The sequence below is a fragment of the Euprymna scolopes genome, chromosome 46 (assembly GCF_053919585.1).
Source record: "Euprymna scolopes isolate OS-2025 chromosome 46, ASM5391958v1, whole genome shotgun sequence".
Classification (NCBI taxonomy): Eukaryota; Metazoa; Mollusca; class Cephalopoda; order Sepiida; family Sepiolidae; genus Euprymna; species Euprymna scolopes.
Window position 1 is genome coordinate 150,205,833 of NC_136527.1, and position 7,371 is coordinate 150,213,203.

Here is a 7,371-nt window from a genome sequence, read left to right on the forward strand (position 1 = left end):
ATATACATATATATATACATATACATATATATATATGTATATATATATATATATATATATATATATATATATATATATATATATAGTGTTATATAATAACTCCAAGTTCCAAATATATAGTCTTCTTAGTCATTTATTACTTTTCAAAAAATATCCATTACAATATTGTCTCGTATTGCGACTAACAAGTCTGCAAAATTATGTATTGCTGCATATTTAGTCACATGATTTTGCAGACTTATTAGTCGCAATACGAAAAAATATTGTAATGTCTACCTTTTGAAAAGTAATGAATAATCAACTGAGAAAACTTGATAAGGCGGATTGGATGGGGCTGATTATACTACAACAACAGGATGTAAAGTTAAAGGAGGGGTTTTATGAGTAAACCTTTGACATCCTGGATGATGTCCCTTTATTTGAAACTCTCTTCATTTCAGAGTTTTGTTCTCTCCTTTTTTGGTTAATTCTTAGAATATAAACACATGTAAAACGTACCTCCCCTTGTGTGGATCTTCCTTAAGATTTTGATCGCCACTTTAATAAAAACACCATACTATCTCTATATAAATAAAATGAACTCATTTTTTCCCGTCGGATTTTGACCTTAATAGGATTAAAAATCAAGATATTTCATGCAAATATAATATGCACAAACGGCAGAACAATATCTGAGGTGTGTTATAGGCTTATTATTTCTCAATTTCCTCGATAATCTTAGATTTCTATACTTTTTCTGCTGAGAAGTCACGGCCAAAATCGGTTAAGATCAATGGAAGTTGTAAAATATTTTCTCTCTAATAAATTCCTCCTCCCCCTGCCACCACTTAACACTGTTTGGGGATCGTTCACAAGGAACAGTTGAGAAGAGAACACCGGTTTGGCTTCGTAGTTCTTTCATGTGAAGTTATTTAAAACCACTAAACTAAGCTGCAGTGCTCTGTGGCGTAGTGGTTAGCGTGCTGGACAATTCACATTATATTTTCACGTTCGCGCCGACCTACCGTAGTCGTTTTTTTTTTTTTTTTCCTAAACAACTGGAATGGACTTTTCTTGGTGGCCGAACTGTTGAGAAGTCACGGCCAAAATCGGTTAAGATCAATGGAAGTTGTAAAATATTTTCTCTCTAATAAATTCCTCCTCCCCCTGCCACCACTTAACACTGTTTGGGGATCGTTCACAAGGAACAGTTGAGAAGAGAACACCGGTTTGGCTTCGTAGTTCTTTCATGTGAAGTTATTTAAAACCACTAAACTAAGCTGCAGTGCTCTGTGACGTAGTGGTTAGCGTGCTGGACAATTCACATTATATTTTCACGTTCGCGCCGACCTACCGTAGTCGTTTTTTTTTTTTTCCTAAACAACTGGAATGGACTTTTCTTGGTGGCCGAACTGTTAACGTTGCAGATGTTTTTTTGTTTTTTTTTCACACTTTATTTTCCTACTTTTACTCATGACTCCGGGTTTGATCCTTCCTACTTACCTACCATAACATTTTTTAAAACTCCCCCCGTCCCGGAAACAAACACTCGGGCAACGCCGGGTACCCCCGCTAGTTATAAATATATTATAAACATATGCTCTGATGAACTCATTGCACTTGTGCCCCCTCGACGAACATATCCCTGAAAAACCTGCTTTGCAACAAAATCACACTCCTTCACTATTGAGGTCCTAAATATCAGAAAGTTTTCTACTCAAATAGCTTTTTCCCCTTAGAACAGGCAAACTTTGGAATTCTCGTTCTGTTATATGTTTCTCAAGCTGTACTGATATGCAGAAGTTCAAATCCAACGTAAACTAACGTCTTGATCCTTATTAGTAGCTCTTTCACTTACGTCCAAGTGGCAATATGCCTTGTGTTTAGGTGACGATGAAACAAACAAAAAAAATCCGTTTTTGATTCTCTTTGTTTTTGTTCGCTTCGTTATAGTCAGATGGCTTATTTCCTGATTTTCTGCGAAGCGCTACCGGAAGCGGTGACAAGACAACTCAGTTCCTTCATTTTCATTATGTACTGGATACGTTTTTATTTTTAAATGATGCTGGAAAATTTGTAATCTGATTTCAATAATTTCATTTGTTATTTTAATTTCAATAATTGTATTTTTATACTTTTATAAACATATATTTATTATCAAAGTTCAAATAAAAAAATACTTACAAATTAAAAATATATTTTTATAAAATTACATGAACATATATTTGTTATAAAATTTCAAATAAAATAAAACAAAAATATTTTTTAAATTTTGTTTTTGAAAGTGCAAACAAAGATTATTTGTGTTATTTTTATATGTACATTTTTTTTAATATTGTATACTTTTCAGTCCCTTTATTATATAGAAATACATTTCAATAAATTGCTTCACAATAGAAATACTGACGAACAAGAAAAGTGACAATATTTTGTATATCTTTTTATTCTTAAGTCATTTTCGAAACTTTGAATATTTAGGAGTCAATTCACGGCCATTTTTCTTGTTCTCACTTAAGACTTTACACTATATATTTTCGAGCCCAATAAATGTTTTAAAGTTAGTAAAACCATTTAAAACATTTCCAGATATGTAGAAGTATAGCTTATCTTACCTTTGATAACGTTTATATATATATATATATATATATATATATATATATATATATATATATATATATATATATGATGATTGCAACGTCTTGTCAGACGAGTGCCACTCCCTCAGATACTGAAAGTTCATGTGCCCGAAAAAAGACATATAGTCCTGCCAGCGAATTCACATGCTCAAGCAGACATGCCACTAAAGACGGTCATTGTTATATATATATATATATATATATATATATATATATATATATATATATATATACACGCACACACATATATACATTTGTACATACACAATACACAATACGCACACATACATATACATACACACACATGCAAACATAAACAAGACGGTGATTGGTATACATACATATAAATGTATACATGCATGCATACATACATACATGTCTATAAGCATACACTCATATATACCCATATACATACACAATGCATAATACACAAACATACATATACTTACCCACATTCATACATACACAATATACATACATATACATCCACATATACAAATACATACACACATATACTTACACATACATATATGTACACATATTCACATATATATACATACACTTACCTACATATACATACACATCCATATATATGCATTAATACACATACACACATACATGCACACATACAAATACATATACATACACACCTGCATACATACACATACATCCATATACACGCATACATGCATACAAACATTTATAAATATATATATGTACACACACAAACATATATACACATAGACACATATACACACATATACACATAGATATAAATACATATAAACTCACATGTACATATATAAATATATACATACATACACATATAAACATACACACGCACATACTTACATAGATACATATAATGATGGCAGAATAGTTGTTACATGCATCCAGCATTACAGGCGTACACACGTCACAGCTTTTTTTATCGCCACAGGACTTTTTTTTATATAATTAACAAATACCTGAGGGAATATCTTTACAAAGATGGTGTTACAGAGTTTTAGCTTTGCACGACAGCTTAATCTCTCTCTCGGTTCAAAATGTTGACATCCAGCAACAAGCAAGAGCAAGATAGCCAGCAACAAGTCAAACTGCAGACCAGCTTAATGCGGGTACTGATCTCCCGCTTTGTTGTTTTTTGTTTTTTTTAAATAAAAAAATATTTCACATTTTTTCACAAATAAACTCAGCGACGTATAGTCAAAATGTAAACAGTCCACCGACATATATTAAAGACGCTTATTTTTTTTTTTTTTTAATAAAAAGTTTGGTTGAGACAAACACTTTTGGAATAGTAACTGACGATGATATAAACAAATTAACACATTTTTTCACAAATAAACTCAGCAACGTATAGTCAAAATGTAAACAGTCCAACGGCATACATTAAAGACGCTTATTTTTATTTATTTTTTTTTTTTTAAATAAAAAGTTTGGTTGAGACAAACACTTTTGGAATAGTAACTGACGATGATATAAACAAATTCACACATTTTTTCACAAATAAACTCAGCGACGAATAGTCAAAATGTAAACAGTCCAACGGACATAAAAAAAATGGTATGTATATATATATATATATATATATATATATATATATATATATATATATATATATATATATATATATATATACTTCGGAATAGTTTTTATTTAACAATCAGTGGTTATGTAAACGTGAGATTGTTGGTTTACAAAATATTACTGGCAGTAATATTCTATAAGTTATCCCATCTAAACAAGAATTGCTCGATATGCAAGATAGAGCAAATAAATTAAATTGTAATTCAATGAATTTCAAAAAACTCTCATTGAAATGAAATGAATTGGTTGAGTTTCATATCAAAGAATTTTTATTATTCTAAGCAAGACAAAGAATGTTTTAGAAAGTTTATCTCCTTAACCTATAGGGTTTAGATGTCTACCATCTCATCAGAGGAGTGAAAATATTAGCAAATAGTTATAAAGGTATGCACCCTATTTGCTAAAGTCAGTGAGACATGGAAAGTCAAAGTGAAAATAATACATTTATCAGAAGTCCTGTAGCAGGAGTATTTGTAGAAAAAGGATATGAATGTTTTTGTTGATCCAACTTGTTTGGTAAAATCCATATTATACGTTCTTTACATCCGTTTGGTAATAGTTTCCAAGTTATATCCTGGGTAATCCGCATAGCTGTGTACATATCCGAATCGGGCAAGTGCTTGTTTAAATTTGTTTTGGGTCCAGCCGAAAATAATTTCAAAGTCTGGTGGAAGTATTTTCATTAGAAGCTTATATTATATTTAGTGTGGCGAAGTGTTAACACATAAAATAACTTTCTTTGTTTGTGTATATGCACATGTTAAGTAGAGCCTTACTATAAGCACATTAAAATGCTACACTTTAAATCTCCTACACGTAATTGGCACTCTAAGATCTAATTATAACAGTATTACAATTTAATATATATATATATATATATATATACATATATATATATATATATATATATATACATATATAAACACACACACACACACATACATACATGCCATTTTTTTTTTTTTTTTAGAAGTCTGTAGATTTAAAAATAACCCCGATTAAGCCTGGGTTATAATGTATTTTTCAGGGAATGTTTTTCAATGCTATTACTATTAATAAGGACGAGAAAGGTTATATTTGCCGTATATCTGTTGTTGGCACAAGGATTATTTACGTACCCCTCCCCCACTTCACCTAGCGGACTGAAAAGGATGTTAAGTGTAGGCACCGCCAAAAATGGCCGCAAAATCAAGTTTTTGTTGTTTTTTTTAAAACGAAATTACATTTATTAAAATCCATTATTTCTGAGTAACATTTTTTTTCCAGAAAGATAAAACCCTGAATTTTATCATATAGAAAACAGAATAATGTAAAACTTTTTCTACTATTTTTAATTAAATTTTAAATGTTAAATTTTCCCAAAAAGTTAACAATTGACATTTTTTGTCTTGTACAAAAAAACGTACATAAATATTAAAAAAAAAAAAAAGGTTTTTGAAATAATTTATTTATTTATTTATTGTCTAACTAAGATTTAGGATCATTTTCTAAGAGAATATGCAAAAATATTATAAGTACCTGAATTTCAAATAATTCGACTTATTCATATAGGTAACCAGATATTTCGCGTCGATCTAGAGTCTAGATTGACACTGTTTACGTTTGCGTTTGATAAGAAGAAAACTATGGAAGACCAAACAGGCCCAAAAAACTTATTTTTCAGTGACGAAAATTTCAATGTATTATTAAGCTGAGGCTGGCCAGTACCAGATGGGTGACCATTTGTATGAGTTTGGTTTTTAATGTGTATGTGTGTGGAGGCCAGGCTCCCCAAATGGGGGGGGGGGGGCAATTTAAAGCAGAATAAAAAAAAAAAATTTCAGCGCGTTTGGTCCACGGTAGTCGAAAGGCGGCAAACGTTTTCAAACGGGATCGAAAAAAATGATGCTATTTTTACCACAAAGGGCACAATATTTATCGAATTTTTTTTTGTATCGATTATTCAAAGCATGCCCTGTTTAATAATGATCATGCATTATTCGGCTCGCTAAAAAAATAAATGTTAATTTATTTATCAAAAATTTTAAAATGGCTTTTTTCGTATAAATATTAAAAAAAAAATTTTTGTTTTGCTTAGCTTAACTATTAATTATTTTACTTAACATATTCACCGAATTTCACACTTCAAAACTCAAAAGCGGGATAATTAAACACAATCCAAGTTCTGATATTCAGACGTCAAAATAAGGTATGCAAACATTTTTTTTTTTTTTTATCTATAAGTCTGTCCCTTACAACAACACACTATCTTGTGTTCAGTTTCAGATGATTATTTTAAGCATATTTGTTCCCACTTCATAACAAGGGGGGGGTTGTAAGCAAAATATATATATATATAGATATCGTTTAAGTACACTGTTATAAAGTTCATTCTTCTCCTAATAATCGCTGAAAATTTCGTATTGATCGGATAATTACCTGATTTTTGGTAGATTTTTAAAAAGACGGCCCGTCAAAAAAGTACTGACCTGCCCCCCCCCCCCAGTTTTGGCGGTGCCTAGTTAAGTGTACCTATTTACTATGCCTCCCCACGGGACAGAGTTAGACACCAGGGTCGTTTTTTTAACGTGGAGAAAAGGTACAAAAATAAAAATTGTCTCAGTCGTGAAGGATTTCTCCTCCACTGAAAGAGAACGAGAAATGGAAGTGCAGCATCTGAAGAACAGATACTACACTTTGATCTTGACCAAAAGGCCAAGAGTTAAGTGTAAGTAGAAATACAGAATATTGTTTTTTTTTCTTATATTTGAGTTCAATAATCGATTTATAATAGAAATACTTATGAACAGTAAACGTGAAGGAACTGATTTGCCTTGGAAAACTCCGCAGTAAATTAGAGAAGTACATTTTCTGTTTTTTTTTTTTTTTTTTTTTTTTGTTGATTTAATTATTTATTTATTTTTGCATTAATGAATTATTAATTATTTGTTGTTCGGTTAAAGCTTGGCTTATGCTTATTTTTGTCCTTGAACGTTTTTCAATAATATAACAAGATTTTATATATTATTCCTATTTACTTGCCTCCCCACAAGGTTGGTTTTAATAGTATAACTATTAACAAAGACAAAAAAAATTGTATCTGTTGTACTTATTTATTTGCCTCCCTAAGAGGTAGATATAAAGTCGGTTTTAATGTGAAGAAAATCCAGCTCCCCGAAAAGAGGAA

The 7,371-nt window shown here is 30.7% G+C and overlaps 1 pseudogene; it reads right to left on the bottom strand.

The window, feature by feature from the left end:
- Positions 1 to 6,778: 6,778 nt before the first annotated feature.
- Positions 6,779 to 6,911, bottom strand: LOC145271969 (U2 spliceosomal RNA; annotated as a pseudogene).
- Between the last annotated feature and the right edge of the window lie 460 nt (positions 6,912 to 7,371).